The sequence below is a fragment of the Phyllostomus discolor genome, chromosome 7, assembly GCF_004126475.2.
Source record: "Phyllostomus discolor isolate MPI-MPIP mPhyDis1 chromosome 7, mPhyDis1.pri.v3, whole genome shotgun sequence".
In the NCBI taxonomy this organism is placed as follows: Eukaryota; Metazoa; Chordata; class Mammalia; order Chiroptera; family Phyllostomidae; genus Phyllostomus; species Phyllostomus discolor.
In genome coordinates, this window is record NC_040909.2 from 40,958,602 (window position 1) to 40,983,433 (window position 24,832).

General features: G+C 43.6%; 1 protein-coding gene across 1 annotated transcript in view; it reads left to right on the top strand.

Moving 5' to 3' along the window:
* Positions 1-24,832, top strand: part of ATP2B2 (ATPase plasma membrane Ca2+ transporting 2) — a 450,624-nt gene that overhangs the window by 49,955 nt on the left and 375,837 nt on the right. The window lies entirely within an intron of this gene.

The window sequence follows — 24,832 nt, forward strand, 5'->3', positions numbered from 1 at the left end:
CCTTCCTTTCATGACTTGTTCAGGGATCTGGGTTATATGCTGGTGCTATTCCTTCATTTTACTGATGAGGAAACTGCGGCCCAGAGCATTGAAATGTCTTTTCTCCATCCAAGCAGCCTGATCTGTGGTTCAGAAAATACAACCTTATTAAATATGGGTGCTGAAGTCTGTTTGTGGACTGGAGGAGTTAATTTGGTTGAGCTCACCTTGCTGGATTGTAAAATAGCCCAGTTTATTCTTTCTTTCTTTCTTTCTTTCTTTCTTTCTTTCTTTCTTTCTTTCTTTCTTTCTTTCCTTCTTTCCTTCTTTCCTTCTTTCCTTCTTTCCTTCTTTCTTTCCTTTCTTTCCTTTCTTTCTTTCTTTCTTTCTCTTTTTGCCAAGTCATTTACTCAAAAGAAAGGCCCCTAGAGGTTATTGGAATGAGCTGAGGGAGACACTATATGTGAATCCAGCTCCATGGGAAGAATGAGAATAGAGCCGGGAGGTCAGAAAAACAGTGAGGAGCTGGGACAGTGACTACCCTTGCAACAGGGCCTATCCTGTGCAAGGGGAATCGATTCTCTGAAACCTCCAGGCAGTCATGTCACACCCAACAAGCAGAATGATGGCACTAAACTTGTCTGTAAATACTGGATCTTTGCTTAGCTGCAAAGGATGAGCCCACTGGGTTGGGTCCAAGGTCAGGAAATGCCTTTAGAAACACATATTTGGTTCTCATCAGATAATGTGTTGAGAAGCATGCATTGGGGTAGCATTGAAGGCTTAGGTTGAGGTTTGAAGATCTGAGTGTGACTCCACTTCGGTCCCTTTGTTGTTATGAGCTTGAGTCAACGTCCATCCCTCCCTGAGCTTCAGTGTTACCTGTGTAATGTTGGGTTTGAACCAACTGCTTTCTAAGAGTCTTCTAGTTTTAGATTGTAAATTCTAATCTCAGGGCCTGACTCAGAGTAAGTGCTCAATAAATTTGCCTTGAACAAAACCATTTGCTTTTTTAATTTTTATTTATATTTATTGATTATGCTATTACAATTGTCCCAATTTTCCCCCTTTGCCCTCTTCCATCCAGCACCCCCCACTCCCTCAAGCAATCCCCCACCATTGTTCATGTCCACAGGTCATGCATATAAGTTCTTTGGCTACTCTATTTTCTATACCGTACTTTACATCTCCATGTCTATTCTGTAACTACCTGTTTGTACTTCTTAATCCCCTCACCTCTTCACCCATTCCCTCATAGCTCCCTGCATCCAGCAACCATCAAGATTTTCTCCATATCCATGATTCTGTCTCTGTTCTTCTTATTTGCTTAATTTGTTTTTTAGACTCAATTGTTGATAAATATGTATTTTTACCATTTTATTGTTCATAGTTTTTATCTTTTTCTTTTTCTTTATTTTATTTTAATCGTTGTTCAAGTACAGTTTTCTCCCTTTTACTCCCATTCCAGCCCGCCCACCCATCCCTTCCCACTTCCCTCCCATTACAGCCCTCCCCCAAGTTTTTGTCCATGTGTCCTTTAAATGTGTTCCTATAATCTTTTCCTTTTTCTTAAATAAGTCCCTTTAACATCTCATGTACTAATGGTTTGGTGATGATGAACTCCTTTAGTGTTTGCTGATCTGGAAAGCTCTTTATCTGCCCTTTGATTCTAAAGATAGCTTTGCAGGGTAGAGCAGTCTTGTCTGTAGGTCCCTGCTTTTCATGATTTTTCAATATTTCTTGACAATTCCTTCTAGCCTGAAAAGTTTCTTTTGAGAAACCACAACTGTCTTAAGGGAACTCCCCTGTATGTAACTAAATGCTTTTCCCATGCTGCTTTTAAGATTCTCTCCTTACCTTTGGTACTTTAATTATGATGTGTCTTGGAGTGGGCCTCTTTGCATCCATCTTGTTTGGGACTATCTGTGCTTCCTGGACTTGCATGTCTATTTCCTTCACCAAATTAGGGAAGTTTTCCTTCATTATTTTTTCAAGTAGATTTCCAATGTCTTGCTCTTTCTCTTCTCCTTCTGGCACCCCTATGATGTGAATGTTGGACGTCTTGAAGTTTTCCCAGAGGCTGCCTATACTATCCTCATTTTTTTCGATTCTTCTTTTTTCTTTGTTGCTCTGATTGGTTGTTCTTTATTTCCATATGTTGCAAATCATTGATTTGATTCTTGGCTTCATCTACTTTACAGTTGTTTCTATGCAAATTGTTCTTTATTTCAATTAGTGTATCCTTCATTTCTGACTGGATCTTTTTTATGCTCTTGAAGTCCTCACTAAGTTCCTTGAGCATCCTTGTAACCAATGTTTTGAACTCCGCATCTGATAGATTGCTTATCTCCATTTTGCTTAGCTTTTTCTGGAGCTTTGATCTGTTCTTTCATCTGGGCCATGTTTCTTTGTTTCCTTGTTTTGGCAGCCTTCCTGTGTTTGTTTCTATGTATTAAATAGTGCTGCTTTGACTCCATGTCTTGTTATTGTGGCCTAATATAGTAGGTGTCCTGTAGGGTCCAGTGGCACAGCCTCCCCTACCACCTAAGCTGGGTACTAGAAGTACACCTTTAGTGTGGGTGGAGTACACCCTCCTCTTGTAGTTGAGCCTTGGTTACTGTTGGCGGGTGAATGGGAAGGAGTTACCCAGTTCAGTCAGCTGCAAAAACTGGCTGTCATCACTCACCATCAACCTCCACCCTCTGTGAAGTATCAGCTGTTAAGCGGCAGGATGGTCCAATGTGGTCTGTAGCTATCCACTGGGTGTGCAGGCTCTGGGTTTCCCAGGTGGTGCAGGCCAAGGTGAGCCCCTACCTGTGTTCTGCCTGGGGCCACCCTGCATGAGCTATAAAGCATTCTGAGATGGCTGCTACTTGTGCTGGGCTTGGTGATTCCCAGGGGTAGCCAAGCTGTAAATCTAGGCTGGCTGCTGGTAGTGCCAGGCCTGGGGCCACTTAGCTGTTGCTCGCTTGATAAGATTTAGGAAGTTGTGGAGCATGAGCCAAGACCAGCCATTCATATGGAAGAGTCACAGCTAATAGTTTGGGTGTGACTATAATTTGGGTGGGACAGAATCTTGTGGGATCTCCAGGGTGGGGCAAACAGTGTTAGCTGGGTTGATGGAGTCTCAGATGTAGCACCATGGGGGGAGGGCTCAGAAAAGTGACAATGGCCTCTGTCTACTTTTCTGTCTAGGAGATAGCTATTCCCCAGCTCCCACTTGTTGCCAGATACTTCATTTCCTTGCTATAGGCCAGTTATGCTTTTCAAGCTGCTACCCAGTGCTGGAGCTTAGAGGGAGTGAATCTGAGTAAGTCCATGGGTGCGTTCTTTAAGGCAACTTCTTGGGACTCCAGAAGTTTCTTCTACCAGTTCAATCCCTACTGGTTTTTGCAACCAGAAGTTATAAGGACTTATCTTCCTGGCACTGGAACACTGGGCCAGGGTGCCAGGGTAGGGCTGGTACTCCTTGCTGCTGAGATATCTCTCTCAAATTTTTATCTTCCACATATGGGTATGGAATCAGCCTTTTCCATATCTCTGCCAGTCTGGATGGGTGTGGTTTTTTTTAATTCTGTAGTTGTCAGACTTCCATTCAACTCTATTTCGGATGGTTCTGAGTGATGGTTGTTTGATGTTTTAGTTATAATTTTGATGTGGTTGTGCAAGGAGGCAAGCTGTGTTTACCTATGCAGCTTCTTGACCAGAAATCAAAACAATTTGCTTTTATATAAGGCTTTTCCTCTTCTTTTGCTGGAACTGAGGCTGGTGTGATGTTCAGCTCCTTCTGCTCATTCATTCCCCACAGATACAGACATCATCTTCAGTCAAGTGCTTTCTCTAGCACTTGTCTGCAGTCTGTTTGACCCTCCATCCTCTAGGCCATACAACCTGGCTGAGTGCCACAGCCTCTCACTGTATCACCTCCTGCCTACCACCTACACTCCCATCCCTTTCAATACAGCCCCCTGCAGTGCAGCCAGAGGGTATTCCCATGACACAACTGGAATGAGCTCATCCCTCCTTCCAAACTCTAGTTGCCCACTGGCAACCTGCCCACTGGCTGCTTTCCCTAGGGTCTCTGCATTTGGCCCCAAACCATCTTTCAGTCTGTTTCCACCATTCTTTCCAAAGCACAGCCCCAAGGGGTTTCATAGCTGTCCTGGAGGAAGTTGGGAATAGCAGGGTAGGATGAGGCCATTGCACTGTGGGCCCATGTTCTTGATAGCTCATGGCTCATGGCTCCGTGGTGTGGAGAAGGGCAAGTAGATTGATCCCCAAATACATATATTGTACATAAACAACCCTACTCTATGTGTAGGAAATGTCACACCTGACCCATAGGTGAGTCAATGGGGGCAGGTTCAGGGGTACCTTTGTTGAACCCTCTTGTGGCCAACCTGAAGACAGTAAGAACATAGATCTACAAGAAGAGAAGCCAAGGGGGCGCAAACCCCATTTGTCATGGCTGCTGCACTGACCAGCTGTGTGGCTGCGAGTCACTCAGCCTCCCTCAACCTCAGTGCCCTCATCTGCACATGGAACTGGTGTGACTCGACCCCAGGGGGTTGCTGGGAGGATTGTCAAGATAACAGGTGTGAAGATGTGTTGTGTACTCTGAATGCTTTGTGCATATACTGGGTACTTTTATCAGCATTACCAAAAGAGCTGGCCCCCATCCAGAATCCACTGTCTCCAAGTTCTTTCACTTTAGCTGCTCCCAATAATGGCCTACCTGGTAAGGATGGCTGTCTTTCCCATTTTGAATCTGAGGCAAACATCAATCTGAGGTGTGCTATGCAAGGATAGATGAGTGGACAGACACCCACAAATCTCCAAACTGGATCTTGGTCTTTAAGTGATTAACATATTTAGGCTGCAAATGGTACCTTACGTCCCAGGGCCTCCAGGATGCTAAGGAAAAAATACGACTCCCTCAGCACTTTGGAACATGAGGTAAGGTGTGGATATGGCCCTGTTTGCTACATTTAGAGTTGGGCATTTCTTCGTGTAAACAGGATGCTACAGTGGTGGTGGGCAGGACTCGTCTTCTCTTTTCAGGTGAGCGTGAGGTTTTGTTTCCTTCTTGGTTAACTGGAAAGAAGCCTGAGTTAGTGATTAAAAGATGTGGGCTTGGGTCTTAACATTCTCTGCAACTGGTTGTGTGACTTCTCTGAGTGTTGGTTTCCCACTTGTAAAATATAGACATCAGTCTCATTGTAGAAAAGTTGTTTGGGATCCAAGAAGCAAGCACCAGGCAGGCACAGAGCTTCTGGGTTTGTTTGTAGACTCAGTGTCTTGAATAAAAATTGTGTGGCACATGTATATGCTTTAGGCATCTATTGGGACATAATGGGATGTCAATTAGCTCCAAGCTCATCCTCGTCTCCGATCCCAGGGTAGCTAACTTCAGGCCTGTGGGTCTCAGAAATGCTGCCTTTTTTTCTCTTCATCCATTGGTTCCTGGCACAGCCCTGGCACATAGTAGACTTTCATAAAAATGGTCATTGGATGGATGAGAGCACCACTGCAGTGATGAAAACTGGATCATTCACCCAGTCCCACAAGGAAAATGTGCTGGATGAAAACATCTCAAATAGACTTGCATCTTGCCTGTTGATGACCACTGCTTGTAATCCCCCTGAGGATAGGGACAATGGTGTGGAGTTACATTTTATTAATTTAATTGAGATGCCAACTTTGAGCCTGCTTCACCTGAGTTTCACCCATTGAAATATCCATGAGAGTGAGTGATGCCTGAAATACCTTCAGATGAGGACAATCAGCCATGCAGACAAGTAGAAGCACATGAGCCTTGACCACCTCTTGGACAGCAGTTGTCACCTTGAAACCTTGGAACAGCCAGATCCCTGTGTACACACTTCCCTTTGTTTCTCCCTCTAGTCTGGCTTGCTGGTTTCACACTTTACTGGACCTAAACCATCACAACAGATAGGATTTTTCCAGCAAAAGTGTGTGACTCATTCACCTACTGCAGCATACATGATCCTGCTGTACATGACTTGACCACTGCTGTATCCTAGGCATCCGATGCAATTCTTGGCAGATAGATAGATAGATGAAGATATATATACACACACACACATATACACACACATATATATATTCAATATATGTCACTTGATTTACTTGGTATTAATTAATGGAACAGACAAACCTCTGGAATCTCAGTGGCTTAGTGTTAAAAAGGTATATTTGTTTATTATGCAAATTCTCTTCTTCATCTGATGACTCAGGGACCTGCTGGTTCTGTCATCTGCACTTGTGGCCCCACAACTCTCTGTGGCACAGAGGGAAGAGAAAGAGGAGGTGGGTCAGTTCTTACCTGTGCTGTCCCCTTGGCCTACAGTCCATCAGCCATAGCTAATCATGCAACCCCAAGTCAATGGCAAGGGGGGTGGCAGATGCAGGGGAGCATTGAACTATTTGGTGTACCCTAACTACTGTACCATGGAGCCAAGGCTTGACCAGGAGATGGCCCTTGATAATCTCACCTTGGCTTACTGAGCAGCAGTGTGTGCCAGGAAATGCATGAGGGGCTTTTCCCCCTTTTTCCTCATGCTCTCCTCCCAACACTGCAGGGAGGCAAAAATTACTAACTCCGCTTAACAGATGAGGAAACTGAGGCTGCATGTAGTCAACTGCTTGTCCAAGTTCACATAGACACCAAGTAACAAAACCAGCACTCAAACACAGGTTTGTTGTTTTTTTTTTTAACTCCAACCCCAGTGCCTTCTCCACTGTGGTCCACATGTCCTATGAATAGAAACAGTCAGGGGGCTTCAAGATGAAAAAGAGGTGGGACCCAAGAATATGCAGAAACATGGGTAGTAAGAAAAGGACATAAAGGGTCAGATGCACCCTGGCAGTGGCCAGAGGAATACATGTGCTACCACTTTCACATGGTATTGTTCAGGAAGAAAGCACTGGACTGAGAAAAACAGGTAATTTTACAATGAGAGGTGAAGATAGGAGATGCCTTATAAATGTGACTCAGTTTATTGACTGCCTCTCACAGAAGCCCCATGGACACTCAAGAGAGTCATTTAGATTTTGCCTCTTCTTTGAGAAATGAAGACTACCTCTCCATGCTTTCAGGTCATTTTGAAATGAATATTACCTACATCCCACAGAAAATTCATTATTCAGAGTCCTTTTTTTCCCCTGTCAACTTATTTTTTGGTCTATTTGAATCCCAGAGGGAGTAATAAATATATACAGTAGGAAGCAAAACAAAAAAGATAAAAGAGAAATAGCCTCAGTGTTCAACAAACTACCTTTAACAGGTGGATTCAGTATTAACAAGTCTTCATCTGCTCTTAGCAAACCTTTAAGAGGCTCTATTCTGAATACAATGGTTACAATGTGGAGAAGTGGAGTGATAAAGTTGGGGAAGAGATGATCCATTTTTAACTAGGAGAGCTCTGGTTTTGATCAAATCCTCTGATATGGGTCTATACTTGGCTAACAACTACCCACCCAGGGCTGTTTGAAAGCCTGGGATACAGCTTCATTAGTCAGCTCTGCTGAGTGACTTAAGGAAGACCATTTGGTCACTGGGCAGCACTGACCATGAGAATGTTCATTTTTCTATTGATTCCACATCTGCCTTCCTGGCCTGAGCACCTAAATGCTCTAGTTCTGTCCAATTTGTCTTTCCTGGGAAAAAGTACAGGGGCACAGATTTCTCACAGACACAAAAAGCAGGTCACTGATACGTTTCACAGAATCTGCAGTCTTGAATGCCAAGACTTTTCAGGTTGTGTTATATCAGGTCATAGGTGGCAGCCACTCCTGGGGAAGTGCAGAAACCTGCAGGACATAACTTTGTTCCCAGGGCCACAGATGTGGTCTGTACTTCATGAGTGTTGGTTGCAGGGAGGGGCAACTGCAGAAGCTCTTACAGAAATGCATGTCTGTCACTCTGATCATGTCACAGCCACTTATGCACACCCACGGCTCCCTGTTACCTTATGAAATTCAACTACCCTCATATGGCTTCTGAAGCCTGTGGACTTCTGCCCTCTACTGAAGCAGAATGCCACTTCACCTTCCATTATACAAGCTTCCCGGATTCATACTCCAGAACCTCCATGTTCTATGTCACTTCCATGCTCTATGCTGCTTCCCACCTCACTGCCTTTTCTGTCGCTGTACCTGCTGTCAGGCATGCCCTTGCTCCCAACTCCCATTCACACCCACATGTGTACATATGTATGCACACACACATCTCTGGGTAACTCCTACTTGTCACCTAAGATTGAACTCCAGTTTGCCTCCTCCCAGAAGCCTCTCTAGCTATGCCTGGACTAAGGTAAGGGTACTTTGTCAGTCCTGCCTTGTTTCTCTCTCACACAGGCCAGCGAGCTCTGTATCTCATTCCTCAGTTTCTTCTTTCACCCAGCAGGGGGCCTGGTCCCACAAGATGTTCAGCAAACAGGTGAATGATTCAGGGAAAGCCAAGGGGCCCTTTTTGGTGTGATAAAGGCTTCCAATGTCCCACATGGTAGCTCATATCTCAGATTTTTTTCATGCAAGTTGGTAGAAATACAGGATTTGGTCCTGGCAATTCTCATGTTGAGGAAGTATTGCTGCATGCATTCCAAAGTCCGAAGGAAGATGCCCCTATTGGGCAGGAAGAACAAGAGGAAACCCAAGAGGACAGAGGTCATCACAATTTGTTCTCTTCTGATTTCCTTTTCTTGAAAGGATATAATAGCATTAAGGAAAAAGATCAAGACAAAACACAAAACTGTTTTCATTATCTATTTTTTTCTCCTCCACATTTATACATAATTTTAGGTAGTCATAATCAGGGTATCAGTAAACCTTGCATTTCTCCTCCTAATGAAGTTTTCCCCAGGGCCCAGACTCTGGCTCAGTCCTGGGTGGACACAGGAGTGAGGGACTCTGCTCTTGTGTTTGGGCTGTGACCCCATTCCAGACCTTTTCCCAACTCCTTCTTCTGCCTCCACCCTCCCCCAACATACACACACAACACCCCCACTACACTGCCGTAGGAACCAAAAGGAGAGGAATTCGGCCTTTATGGATCATACTTAGTGTTTTTCAGAGAAGAGTCCCTTTCATGCTCACAGCAGCTCTGCAAGGTGAGCCTGATTTCCCCTTTCCTACTGACGTGGAAGCTGAGGCTCAGAATGGAGGCAGGCTTTGACTCTGAGACCCGGGATCTTGGCTACTTCCAAATCAGCCTATCCCACGTTTCTGCTCCAGCTACCTGCCTGATACCCTGGTTCCCACCCAGGAAATATATGGTGGGCAAGAATGGCTGATACACAGCCCCATTAGGATCTAGTTCATTGGCTCAGGGGTGAAGATGGGCCCTATACATGATGGATGTATTTTCTGAGATCCAGGAGAAAGTCTTGGCTGAGAGCCCAGTCAGGACAGTTATGCAGCTTATAGGCTATTCTCAACCTCTCTGTGCCTTAGTTTCCTCATCTGTGAAACGAAATCTACCTCATAAGGCTGTTGTGAGGATTAAATGAGCTGATAAGAGCAAACCACTTAAAACAGTGTGGCACATAACAAATAGTATATAATTGACTTTGTTGTTATTGTTGTTATTGTTACTATCATCGTCTCTGACTGTGACATCACTTCCAGGCAGAATATGCTCACTCCTACGCTGTTGGCTTTTCCACTAAATTGGAGGGGGGCGGGTTTGAGGCCTCATAAGTCACAAGGTTTCCTGATACATAACATTGACTGTAGACCTACTAAATGTCAAGTCTTTCATTTCCATTATCTCTATTCCTAACAACTAAAAACAGGTATTACTACCACCAGTTTTCAGATGAGAAAATGGATGTTCAGGCTCCCATGGCTGGTCAGAGGCACAGCCAGGCATCAAACCGGGGCAGTTTGGTACCAGAGCCCTGGCTGTCTCCTTTGCCACCATTTTTTCACTGACAGTTTGGTGCTCACATTGGTTTCTCCTCCTTGAGGTTCTTTCTGTTGAAGTTTGGTTCTCATTTTGATGGCATGCTATGCTTGCAGCAAAGAGCAGTGGCTTTGGGGGAATTGTGTGAACTGGATTTTCCTGATCATTGCTGCTATTGGCCAGGAGAAGCTGGGAAGACTAGGACTCTGTCCCCAACTGGATCCCATGTCCTCAGTCCAGCACAGCATACCTCTCCAAGTCTCTGGAAAAGTCTCTTGGGGAAGATGGATATAAGAAGCTTCTTCCATTCCTCCTTTTGCCTTCATTCATCACCAAATATTATTTTGATCCCTACTATGTGCAGGGCCCTGTGATTAGTGAAGTATCAAATGCAAAGGCCCTGAGCTTGGAGAGAGTTTGGTATGCCAGAGACAGAGAGGAGACCAGCATGAGTGGCAGTAGGTGAAGCTGGGAAGTTGGGAGAAGATGAGCCTGGAGAGGTGTGCAGTGGCCAGACCTTGGTGGCCTCCTCTGCTCTGTGAGGAACTGATGTTATATTCTACATGTAGATGCCCTTGGTTGTTCCAAGGCTGTGATACCCAGTGTGAGCTTATTAGTGGCCCCACCCATACCTACACCACCCACCTGAGAAACCCTCAATTCAAGTTCTCCCCGCACCCTTAACTATTCCAGCTAGAACTGCAGAGTCATTCTCAACACTTCTCTCACCTTGATCGTCCATCATCTCATTTACTTCCCCTTCTTGCAGTTTCCCTAATACATTCCTTCCTATCCAGCCCTGGGCCCCTGCTTTGGGTCAGGGTCCTTCCTCTCTGTATGACCTTACTATAGCCATTCTCTGCCAACTGTCTCCATCCTTCACAAACTCCCTCAAATTGAAATCAAGCTGTCTCACTCCCCACGTGCAAAACCTTCCAAAGCTCCCCAGGATCTGTGCTGTGCTGCCCAATACAGTAGCCACTAACCACAGGTGGTTATTTAGATCTAAGTTAAATAAAATTAAATAAAATTTAAAGTGTACTTTCTTAGTCACATGAGCCATATCTCAAGTGCTCAATAGCCACAGTGGCTGCCCTATTGAGCAGCACAGGTATAGAATAGTTCCCTCATCACTGAAAGTTGTGTTGGATAGTGCTAGATTTTATGAGATAAAATCCAAACTTGTTAGCCTGGTATTTAAGGCCTTAAACAATCTGGCTCCATCTGGCTTGTTCCAGTTCATTTCCCACCAGCCCTTCCCAAGCACACTCAGCTCCAGCCACATCATACAACTCTGCAATTCCCAATCATACCTGTGTTAGTTGTCTCATGTACCCTTCTAGAGTTTATGCAAACATACACAAATATGTATGATATGTGTGGACTTGTCTTTGTGTGTGAGTACATATGTGTATATGCATACCTGTGTGTGTCTATTTTCTTGCCATTCCCCTTTCTTATACCAAAGGTAAAGTACTAAGTACAGCTTCTTTTGGGGATGATGAAAGTGTTACAAAGTTAGATTATGGTGATGGTTGCAAACTCTGTAAATATACAAAAAGCCATTGAATTGTCACAGATGAACTTTATGGTAGGTAAATTATATCTCAATAAATCCATTTTTTAAAAAAGGTAGAATGCTACATATGCTGATATAGACTGTTTTGCATCTTGCTTTTTTTTTTCATTTCAAATATAGCCTGGAGCTCTTTCCCAATCACTGTATTCAGAGCTTCCTCATTCTTTGTACAGCTGCAGAGTATTCCATTGTGTAAATGTTCCGTTGTGATTTACCATAGCTCTAGCTGATAGACATTTCAGGTCATTCCAGCCCTTTGCTATTCTGGACAATGTTACAGAAATAATGTTCCATGTGTAGACTGGTGTGTCTGTAGAACAAGTTTCTACAAGCTGGATTGCTGGGTCACAGAGTAGCTGCATTTGTTATTTTGACAATTACTTCAAATCTCCCTTCATAGAGCTATACTGATTTGCATGCCCACTAGCAATAGGTGTACCTATTCCTCAAGGTTCACCAACAGATTTTTGAATGGATCATCAATGCACTTTTAAACTACTTTTCTCTTATGAGTAAGAGTAAGCAACTTTTTCATATGCTTAAGAGCCTTTTGAGTTTAATTTTGGGTGAACTATCTATTCATGTCCTTAGTCCATGTTTATTATGTTGCTGTTGCTGGTCTTTTTCATCTTGATTTCTAGAAGCTCTTTTATTGCAGCAATTACCCTTGTCTGTAATATAAGACACCTTTTTCCCAAGTTGTCATTTACCTCTTTTGACTTTGCTTATGTTTTTGTTTTCCCACATAGAAATTTTAAATATTTTTTTAAATCTTGGTAAATGCACCAATTTTATCTCTTAGGTTTTTGGATTTTGAAAAAAAATCCTTACCCACTCCAAGTTCTTAAAAGAATTTGCTCAAGCTTTATTTTGATATTTTACGGGTTCATGTTTTTGCTATTAAATTAGAATTTTGATCCACTTAATCTATTTAGTGTATAGTGTGGTGTATGGATCCAAACATATCTTATTCCAAAGGACAATTCATTCATCTCAATATTATTTATTAATAAGCACATTTGTTCTCCACCGATTTGAGATATTGCCTTTATCATGTATCAACCTCCTGTATAGATTTGAGCCTATTGATAGAACTTTCTAATCTGTTCCACTGGTAACTCCTGTCTCTTCATGTACCAAACTGGTTTAATGGTTGAGGTTTTATGGTATAAATATGATTTAAATTCATCTCCTCCATATACTTTCCAAGATATCCTTAACTAAATAAAACCTCCCTCACCTTTGTTCTTAACATACAATATGTCTCTGACCCCCAACAGACTGCAAGCTCCTTAAAACCAGGGCCTTGCCCTCTATGACTGTGAACCCAAAGTGCTTGGGGCGGGACCTGGCACAGGGCAGGCCACGAGCACCACATTCATCCCTCTTGTCACAGTGATAGCCTTAAAGCATACTATAGATGTCTATAGATGTCACATTTCCTCTTGTTTGAAAATGAAGACACAACCTCCCTGCCTCCAGCCTGCTGGCATTACTCCTAGAGTCCCCCTAGATATCTCAGGACCCAGCTGGTGGCTCTACAATGAACTTGGGCATTTTCTGGACAGAGAGCACTACTTTAGACCCTGGGTGCTCAAGGGCCCCTCTCCTCTCTTGGACATCAAGCCCCTTTGGCCCTACCATTTCATGATCATTGGGAGGTTCCCTCCCTTTGTGAAGAAAGTAGAGTTAGAGGCCCATTATTCTTTCTTCTGTCAACAAGAAAACAAGGACACTTTGCCCTGCTTTTGGTGTATACTCTGCCCTAAAGACTCTGCAATGGGAAAAAAAAAAAAAACAAAACAAAAAAAACCACTTTTTTCTGTTGACCTAGAGATATTTTTGCAAGTCTGGGCCAGTTCCTGGCTATCAGCTCTTTTAAAACATGAGGTGACTTTAAGGACTGACCAGAATTTAACAAACATTTCTGGAGCCTATCCTCATACCAGCCCCTGTGCCAAGTGCCAGGGAGCACCAAGATAGCGTCAATCTGTCCTTAGACGTCTTCATTTTCAGTAGGCAGCCTTCACGTACACAGAGAAAAAACAATATACGGTGATCCCTCACCTGTGGTGGGAGTTCCGTTCCAGAGACCCCTGCAATAGGTGAAAATCTGTGAAGTAGCAGCGTTATATTTATATTATTATTTATATATATGTTAAGGCTTTATAAACCCCACACTCCTATAAACCTTTTCCACACTCTTATTAACCTTTACCACACTCCTTTAAACACTTCATATGCTCTTAAACACTTTCTACACTCTTAAACCTATGTAATTTTAACAACATATAAAATTCTATATGGGTACTCACCAGTGAAGTATACAGTCATCCCTCGCTATCATGAGTTTTTACCCGAGATACAGTGAAGCCGCAATAAGTGAACCACGATATAGCAAGGGATAACTGTAGCATTAAATATGATGGGGTGTGCATTGGGTGGTCTTTCTGAGTTCCTGATGCAGAGGGTAGCACAGTGTGACATTTTTTCAAGCTAAGGTAGACTTTGAGCCTGTATAAGCATGGGTAAAATCCTCTCGTTTTACACATGACATCTCTGAGCCTCAGGGAAGTGACAACACTGGAGAGCCAGTGACAACACTGGATCCCTCGGGAGCCAGACACAGGGCTGAGAACAGGGAATGGTTCTCTGGCCTTCCACCAACCTCAGTGTCTGCTCCCTACCCATCACTCCTATGGCCAGTTACCATAAACCTCCCAAACATTTCCTAATTCCTTATACTTCCTGCCACCTCCACTGCTGCATGAGGGATCCAAGCCAGCACCATCTCATCTGCATCATCTGTGTATCCTCATTACTTCCCCTCTGGTCCTCAGGGAAGCCAATGAGATCTTTACAAAATGCCATTCTGATCAGATCACCTTCTTGTTTAGTAACTCTCAATGGCTCCCTATTACTTTTTTCTAATTACTTAAACTCTTTATCTTGAAATAATTGTAAATTATCATGTAATTGCTATAAATAGTAGAGAGACCCCAAATACCTTTTGAAACCCAGTTTCCCCAAACTGAAACATCTTCAGTAACTGTTCCCTGTTGCTTTTAAGATAAAGATAGGGATTATTATTCTAGTTTGGTGCTGGTGTCAGAGAGATCTGGATTCAAATACTGGCTTCCCCACTGACTGGGTGACTTTAGCAAGTTATTTTGCCTCTCTTATACTCAAAGATGCCTCAGATTCTTTGAGTATGAAATGTATAGTAAAGGTACTCACCTCAAAGAGTTGCTTGAGCCTTAATGAGATAATACTTACAAAGTGCTTAAAAGAGCACTGACATCTTGATTGGCACTTAATACATGATAGAATGGCCTGGAATGGTCTGGCCCTATCTACCTCTTCCTGCCTTCAAGCACCACCCCCGCCCCCTTGCTCTCTCTGCTGTAGCCACACTTCTTTGTGATTCTTTCTCTTGTCCTGTCCCGCCCCTTGACCCCATGACCTTTGCTCATGCTCTTCCCTCTTTCCTGAATATTTTCCACCTCTGTACATTATGAACTCTACTTTAGTCTTCAGTCCAAGCATTTCTTCATCAGAGAAGCTTTTGTGACTGCACAAACCTACTTGCATTCCTTCTCTCATAGTGCTCATAATCTTCTCCTACAAGACTTATTTCAGAATGCAAATATATGACAATGTTTGTTTTTATTTGTTGTTCTTCTCCTCCACCACACTATGAGTACAGAAAAGTCAAGATATTTGTTTTGCTCATCAAAGTATCCCCAGCATTTAGCAGAGGGTGTGGCATTGAGGAAGGACAGATATATATTTCACAACTGAATCAATGAGCAAATGGCACAGGTGGATAGGGAGAGAAGGTGATGATGAGGACAATGGTGAAGTTTTTAGTAGCAAGTACTTATTAAATGTTTATTGTGTGCCTTGCAATATACTCAACACTTTTTGTGAATTATCTCATTTAATTACTAACAATTAAAATACCTTCAGTTATTCTCTATCCAGTTTCATTATTCTCCTTGGTTTTTTATCATTACCTGATATTATGTTTGTTAAGTATCTGATTTCCTCCCTAATATGAACTTCAAGGGCTCAGATATTTAGTCTTTGTTCCCTTCTCTGTCAGTAGAGCCTAGAACAGTATTTGGAACACAGTAGGTGCTTAATGATTATTTGTGGAAGGAATGAATGATCACAAGAAATGTATGAGGTAGTTACAATCATTATCCCTCCCTCATTTTAAACATGAGGTGACAGAGGCCTGGAGAAATTAAGTACCTGGTGCAGGTAAAGACCAGTGCCAAAGCTTCAACCTGAGCCCTCTGACTGCAAAGTGCTTATGTTTAACTGTGACGCTCTCCTGGTTTGTGTTCTACCAAAATGGACCTTGAGACCAGGATTCAAGCTCAAGTGGTTCCTTTGGGAGGTGATTCCAAGAAATACCAGTAGGGTAAAAGGAGGTGAGGCAGGGAAGGAAAGGGGGCCAGCAAAAGTGTGTCATCAAGCAGTTTACCACTGTGACAATTGGAGGAGCTGACTCCTGGGAGGTCATCTGGGAACTGGTGTAGACCAGCAGGCTCAGAATTCTCCTGCCTGAGGGGTGAGGGAGCTGGAGAACTTACACACTATCAGTTGCTTGTTGAGGGCTGCTCCCAAGGTATTAACTCTCTAACAGGTCTGGCTTGCCTCTGGCAGAGGCTCCCAAGTCAGACAGAAATTCTCAGGCAAAGTATGGCATGTTTTTGCCACGGGCAAGTAGTGGGGCACTAGCCAGAACTTTTTCCAAATGTCATTCAGAATCTCACCATCAAAAGGTTGCTATATTTTCTCCCAAGATGACATTTAAAGACCATGTATTTATAGGCAAAAAGCCCTTTCTCCTCCCTCCCCCAGCTCTGCCATTCTCCTTGCCCTCATCCTCTTCCTCTCACTTGTTGGGGTCCTAACATAGTTCATTCAAGGTCTGGTTTAGATTCCTTCCTGGGTCCAGGCTGGAGAAAACCCCAGAGATTACTTGATGCCTCTTCCGACTCAGTGAAGGGGTTCAGCCTAGCTCTATGGGAAGGCCATTCCTGTGGGGCTACAGTCTGATCTCTGGGTGGGGACCTGTTTACCCTCCCTAGGCTCACAGAATACATCATAGCCCATAGGCGTGGCCTGAAAAACCTCCTCCCCCTTCCCCCACATTCTCCCCCATTCCTGACATGACAGCGTTTCCAGCCTCCAACTGTACTAGCTTTTCCAGCAGCCAGCCCTGGCATATATTATACCCATGGTCAATTTGAATTTGCAGCATTCTCCATCAAATATCTGGCTTCAAAGTCAGATGGAGATCTTCCATCTGGACTTGAAGGATTGCATCTGCAGAACCACAGTACAGACTAGGCTCTCTGTCCACGATGCATTTCATTTTGATAAATACAGTCCATGGAGGAAGCCAGTCTTGTCCCTCTTTGCCATGTTGGTCAATGTTCAGCACAAGGGTTATTCTCTTTCATGGAGAAGTGGAGTTGAACACATTTCCCTTATTTTTATCTTTCCTCTTTCATTTTAAGGAGAGTCTTTGTGCTTGCCTACTCTTATTACAGGATCCAGCTAAAATCTCCCACTTTTGCTTTCCTTACCATTGGGGTCTTGTACAAAACTGAGCTTGTGTGGACCTATCTATCCCCTTCCTGACTCCTTTCCCATCCCACCAGGCCTTCTTGAGAAAGAGGGTTTGTACACACTTATCTTTGTTTTGTTTTTTTTTGTTTTTTTAATATATTTTATTGATTATGCTATTACATTTGTCCCATTTCCCCCCTTCTCTCCCCTCCATCCTATACCCCCCTCCCACCCACATTTCCCCCTTTAGTTCATGTCCATGTGTCATACTTATGAGTTCTTTAGTTTCTACATTTCCCGTACTATTCTTGCCCTCCCCCTATCTATTTTCAACCTACATTCTATGCTACTTATTCTCTATACCTTTTCCCCCTCTCTCCTCCTCCCACCCCCCTGCTGCTAACCCTCCATGTGCCCTCCATTTCTGTGGTTCTGTTCCTGTTCTAATTGTTTACTTAGTTTCTTTTGGTTTTGCTTTAGGTGTGGTTGTTAATATTTGTGAGTTTGCTGTCCTTTTACTATACATGTCTTTTCTTTATCTTCTTTTCTTAGATAAGTCCCTTTAGCATTTCATAAAATAAGGGCTTGGTGATGATGAACTCCTTTAACTTGACCTTATCTGAGAAGCACTTTATCTGCCCTTCCATTCTAAATGAGAGCTTTGCTGGATAGAGCAATCTGGGATGTAGGTCCTTGTCTTTCATGACTTGGAATATTTCTTTCCAGCCCCTTCTTGCCTGTAAGGTCTCTTTGGAGAAATCAGCTGACAGTCTGATGGGAACTCCTTTGTAGGTGACTGTCCCCTTACCTCTTGCTGCTTCTAGGATTCTCTCCTTCATTTTTACCTTGGCTAATGTAATTATGATGTGCCTTGGTGTGTTTCTTCTTGGGTCCAACTTCTTTGGGGCTCTCTGAGCTTCTTGGATTTCTTGGAAGACTGTTCCCTTTGCCAGAATAGGGAAGTTCTCCTTTATTATTTGTTCAAATACATGCTCAATCTGTTGCTTTTCCCCGTCCGATTCTGGTACCCCTATAATTCGGATATTGGAACGTTTAAAGGTGTCTTGGATGCTCTTAATCTTTTCCTCAATTTTTTGAATTCTTATTTCATCATGCTTTCCTGCTTGGTTGATTCTATCTTCCTTCTGGTCCACTGTAGTGTTTTGAGACTGATATTCCTTCCTTTCACTATTGGCTCTCCTCCGCGTGTCTTCCTGCATCTGTTTTATGGTAATCTGCATTCTTTCATCTAAATTTCGTCCAAAATCCACCAGTTCCGTGAGCTTTCTGATCACCAGTGTTTTGAACTCTGCATCTGATAGATTGGCTAATTCTTGGTCGCTCAAAAGGATGAGTCCTGGGGGACTGATCTGCTCTGTTGAAAACATTTTTTTTTTCCCCTATCTCTCCTTTTTTTTTTTTTTTTCTGGTCTGGTTGCTCTTGTTACGGTGGGGGGCGGAGCCTTAGGTGCTCACTAGGGCTGGGCACCCCAGTCGCTAGATTGTGACGTTCTATGTGGGGGTGGGGCGGGGCGGGAGAAAACAATGGCGGTAGTTCCGTTCCCCTGGACTCAGACCCTTGTCTGGGCTTTTGGGCCACGAGTTCTGCCCTGGTCCACACTCGCTACCCCTCTGGGTCTGCCAGCCGCAGCTTGCGTACTCAGGGATCACCGCTGCCTTCTTGCGCGCCGGATGGCTTTTGCACCAAACCTTTCCCCCGACCTCCGCGCGCCGCCGACCCTCGCCAGCCCCGCGCCCACCGGCTCGTCTTCTCCTACCAGTCCGGATGAACGCGTCTACTTCAACTTCTTGGCTGCCCGACTTCCATTCAGATAAATCCTCTGCCGGTTCTGGGTGTTATTCTGATAGTAAATTATTGTTGTAAATTATTGGTTTTCTAATCTTGGTTGTACGAGGAGGTACGGTGCGTCCACCTATTCCTCCATCTTGCCGGAAGTCCTCCACACTTATCTTTGAATCCTGCACACTGTGCAAGTGCAAGGGCCTGGCTCACCATAGGTACACACATGTCAAACGAATGGATGAACTCTCAATTTGGGACCCAATATTTTTATGGTCATCTTCCTTCCCATCTCTCACCTCATGCCACACTCCACACACTGGCACTCCAGCTGTCAGATCCCTCTTCTCCCCTTCTTATCCCCATCTCTGTTGTCTTTCCTTGATGTGCTCTTGCTCCTGCTCCCTCCTCCTCTTCAAGGAGTCCTCCTGGGGATGGAGAAGAGGCAGCTGACCTGGCTCTTTCTCTCTAGTTCAGTGTCTCGGCTGATCCATGCCTTCACTTGCTCAGCTACAAAATGAGGATAAGAAAACGATCTGAGATCTTGTTCTCCAGAAGCAGAGCCTGAAACGGACATTCTGGTGCATGGAATTTAATTGAAGGAATGCTCTCTGGAGAAATCTGTAGGGAAAGTGAGAGAAGAAACTCAAGAATGATGTGGTTTCCAAAGAAGTCCACCCATGTGCAGCCTGATCTTAGGGGGAGTGCTGGAGGGTGAATTGTTCCACAGAGGTTATTGCCACCTAGGGGTTTCCATCAACCAAGGACAATATTTGAAGGATAGGACAGGTGGGAGAGGCCATACCCACAGAACTGGGAGCTGGGTTTATGTGCCAGGTAAAGGGCAGGGTGGAGCATCAATAGCATCTGCTAACAAATACCTGCCTTATATTGCAGGAGTTCCCAACCTCTGGGCCTGGGACTGGTACCATTCTGGGCTTATTAGGAACCCTGCGGCACAGCAGGAGATGAGCTTGAATATAAAGCACTTGAATCATCCTGAGACCATCAGCTCCCCACCCCAGTACATGGAAAAACTATCTTCCACAAAACTGGTCCCTCCCTGGTGCCAAAAAGATTGGGGACCACTGTCTATTAGGTTGGCCAAAATGTTTGCTTTTTTCTGTAAGATGGCTCTAGTAGCACTTAGCTGTCTTTAATTTTATTTGAAACAATTTTGTTAGATTGTATTGTGACAGCTGTCATATCAGCATGCATTTTTTTAAAAAAACATAAAAATTGGTGAATTTTAATATTGAAGATGGGAGAAAATACACACTTTCAACATATTATGCTTTATTATTAAAAGCAAGGTAAAAATGCAACTGAAATGCAAAAAAAGATTTGTGGAGTGTATGGAGGAGGTACTGTGACTCATCAAACATGTCAAAGTGGTTTTACAAGTTTCATGGGGCAGATTTCTCACTGGATGAGGCGCCATGGTTGTGGGACCAGATGAAATTGATAGCAATCAAATCGAGACGTTAATTGAGAACAATCAATGTTATCCCATGTCAGGAGATAGCCAACATACTCAAAGTGTCCAAATGAATAAAGTTATCAGTGAAAATGAGTCTTTTACAATATTTTACAGAAAAAAACTAAACAGACTTTTTGGTCAACCCAATAGAATTGTTGGGAGGATGAAATCAGCATACTTAAAATATTAATAATAGTCATCAACACTTAATAGAGTTTAGCTCTTCTGTCATTTGTACTCTTACTTCAAAACCCAGCTAAATTTCTACCTCTGAAGTCTTCTTCACTTGCTGTCTAGAGAATTAATTGTCCCTCATGCTGCCTCAGCATTTAGTGTTTCTCCTTCTCATTTAAGTTTTAAGACTGCACAAGTTGGGACATAAAGGAAAGAATAAACAAATGGGACCTCATCAAAATTAAAAGCTTATGCACAGCTAAAGAAAACAGTATCAAAATTAAAAGAGAACCAACTGTATGGGAAAACATATTTGCCCATGATACCTCAGACAAGGGTTTAAATCTCCAAAATATATAAAGAACTTACAAGACTGCACTCTAAGAAGACAAGGAATCCAATTAAAAAGTGGGCAAAGGACTTGAACAGGCACTTCTCCAAGGAGGACATACAGAAAACCCAAAGACACATGAAACGATGTTCAATATCGCTAGCTATCAGAGAGATGCAAATTAAAACCACAATGAGATACCACTTCACACCAGACAGAATGGCCATCATAAACAAAGCAACAAACAAGTGTTGGAGAGGTTGTGGAGAAAAGGGATCCCTAGTGCACTGCTGGTGGGACTGCAGACTGGTACAACCACCATGGAAAGCAGTATGGAACTTCCTCAGAAAACTAAAAATGGATCTGCCTTTTGACCCTGCAATTCCACTGCTGGGACTCTATCCTAAGAATACTAAAACACCAATTCAAAAGAACCTATGCATCCCAATGTTCATAGCAGCACAATTTACAATAGCAAGATGCTGGAAGCGACCAAGATGCCCATCAGTAACTGAATGGATCAAAAAACTATGGTACATTTACACAATGGAATTCTATGCAGCAGAAAGAAAGAAGGAGCTCCTACCCTTTGCAACAGCGTGGATGGAGCTGGAAAACATTATGCTAAGTGAAACAAGCCAGGCAGTGAAAGACAAATACCATATGATCTCACCTTTAACAGGAACCTAAATAACAAAACAAAGAAACAAGCAAAATATAACCAAAGACACTGAAATAGAGGCCAGGCTGACAGTGCCCACAGAAGACAGTAGAGGGAATTTAAGGGGACAGTGGGAAGGGTTCACAGGAACAAACTTAAAGGACACATGGTCATAAACTAAGGGGAGGGTGGTAATGGGAGGGAAGTGGGGAGGGGTGGGAGGGCGGACTGGATTGGGAGTAAAAAGGAGAAAACTATTTGAACAATGATTAAAATTAAAAAAAATTAAAAAAAAGACTGCACAAGTTAAACATGGGAGCATTGTTATTGTATGAGTCTAACAGGGCATGAAATATATAGGGTAGACTGTTCTCTCTGCCCACATCCTCCCCAGAGGAAATCATTGTTAAATCTCCATTGGTGGTTCTTCGTGCCTCAAGTGTGTCAGCCTGCTTTGTATTGGGAGAGTTGAGTTTTCCTGGCTGCACTTAGAGTCCTTTAGTGGGAGGCATCTGGCTTGTTCTTTCCTTTATCCCCTGCTCAGCTCAAAGTCAGCCCGACTTTCTAGTTCATTGGATGGGAGTGGGTGGAGTATGTGTCAAATACACGTTTCCAACCTCCTCCCCTTGAAGATTCCAACTCTGGAGACATGAGTCAGCCCTAAGAATCTCTTTACAGATTCTGCTAACAAGTTCTCCAGGTATGTGAGGTAAAAGTATAGCTTAGGGAATTTTGTTTTCAAGGTGACTTCTGTCTGATGAATGTCTTGCTCATTGATTTATTTCCATGTCTCCTCCTTTTTCTTAGTAGGATGATCATTTTGAGTGTATGCATTTAATGACTTTGTGACTAAAATAGTAAGACATGGTCATCATGGGGAATTGGAAAGTAAAGTCAGCTCTAATCCCATTCCATCAAAAAATACTTTTGAGGGACTTTCACGGATGGGCCCTGAGATGACACCATCATTCCCAGTTTTGCTGTTGGCCATTTCTGGCCCCTGCCTCTCTAAGAGGCCAGCAGGAATCCATGTTTCTTTCTCTTCTTATGAACTCAGAGTTGACATGCTCACTAGCTTGCCAAGCACCAGTCACTTTCCCATCTCTTCTTCCTCCTCCCCAAGAGGGAAGAGGCCATTATTTGAACTCCTCCCATCCAGTGAACTAGAGGCCATTATCTGATGGCTCATAATTTGCTGCCAGTTCCATCTTTTAAGAAGTTTTCAAGTTTCAAGAGTCTGTCAGGGCCCTATTTTTAGTGGAGTGGAACCTTTCCTGGGTGTCCAGGTTGTTGCAGCTCCCTCACTCCCACATGCACTTTTGTGTGGCCACTGTAGTCACCTGTGTCCTCATTTCACACACCTCTCACCTCACATAACCTTGGCCACATCTGAATAATTCCTCACCCTCCCCCGCCCATTATCAGATGAGGAAACTGAGGCTTATCATGGAGAGGTAGCTTGTCTAAGTTTTCACGTGTAGTAGTAGGCCTTCCCTTCTGGTTCTGATCCCAGTGCCTCAGCTGCACTGAAGTGCTACTTCTACTCATTCCCATGACCCTTTGTGCCTCTGAAGTAGCCATAACCACGTTTTGCCAGAGAAAGAAAGGGGAGTGTATGTCTGTGTGTAAATAGATAACATTGATCTCCTCCTGCTAACCCAGAGGTCATAAGCTGCCAGCCTGCTGGCCAGAGATCTACCACAGCTATATTATGTTTGGTCCTCTCAGTTCTAAACTTTTTAAAAATTAGTTGATGACATTTAAAGATCAAGAGTATTTACATAAAATTCCAGATGTCCAGCTTCTCTTGGAGGAAAAAAAAAAAGAAAAGAAAACTGGTAGTCCAGGCTTGTATCCCTGTTTGGCTATAACAGGTCATACTCGTATGCCACAGTCCTCACCACTCCTTATATCCCCACACTGAGCCAGTGTCAGCTGCTATTTGTTACCTTACATACATTGTTGCTTTTTCATATTTGTAGATTCCAGAGGAGAAGGTTATCAGTCAGACCAGCTTACCTCATTCAGTATTACCAGGTCCTTTGAAGCATTTGAGTTTGCCATCGCTACCAAATCATTCTTGCAAATTTTAGAGCTTTAGCACACAGTAGGTGCTAAAAAATAACTAGAGCTACCATTTGTTGGGTGCTTATCTTCAAAGAAGCTATGGAATTTGTCACCCCTTTAATAGATGAACTGACAGGCTCAGAGAGGTCAAGGGCATATCCAGGGTTACACAGTCAATGAGTTTTGTCACTAGGACTTTTGTGGTGTCACTCACTTTTGCAGAGTCGCCTCATGTTTTGCATGAATAGCTATTCATGCCTATTCCTTTTGCCTTTTCAACTTGTCTGCTGGTGTCTGAAAGTTTCATAAAGAGATAGTAACCAAAGCTGAGCCTTGGCACTACAACTGGGCAGAGACTGATTGAGAGAGGGAGAAAGGCATTTTCATTCAAGTAACAGAAGAGAGACACAGATATAATATAGTGTTAAATGTGTATCCAGAAGGGACAATGTGAACCAAGGTGGGAAAGGAGTGGAAAGGGCACTTGGGATCAGAGCATAAAAGGCCTTGAATGGCAGCCTGAAACAATGAGACTTCTGAGGGCACTGAGGAGCTATAAAAGGTTTTAGAGCAGGAGTGGACATGATCCATGTCTGGCTTCATGAAAGCTAGTGTGGCAGTAGGACAAGGCAGAGAGGATGCCACTGTGAGAATCCAAAGAGAGATATTAAGGGTCTGAAGGAGAGCCCTTCAACAGAGGGCAGAAAACAGATTCCAGGAGACTGTGGGGGAGAGGAGGCATCAATAAGGGCTTGGTGATTGGAATGCCTGGAGCTGGCCATCTGGAAGCACTGTCGTATTATTAGCTGAGATGGGGAAGGTGGGAGGAAATGTGGGTTGGTGGGGCATTTATGGAGAGATGTCCCCTGGGCACCCTAAAGAGAGGACAGGGCCACAGCAGGAGTTACAGAGCCGTCTGCCAAGCCAAGTGTGGAGCAGTGAGAATGGAGTGCTCTGAGCCAAGAAGAGCCTGGAGTTACCTCCTCTCACACCTGTTGGATTTCCTTCTGGTCACTGACCTCCTAGGCTCCCCTTCTTCCTTCCATGTATAAGGTCCCAAGAATGAATATCCTCTGCTCCATTCCAGGGCTGCAGAGCACAGGCCATGGTGAATTTTGGCTTCATGAATGGTGGCAAGATCCCAGCCATTCCCAGGAAGCAGGTGTTCCACACACCCAAAGCTCAGCATTTCTACAAGCTCTTCATTCACCAAACTAAGACCTGGGGAGGGGACTGGGTGGTGGTCAGC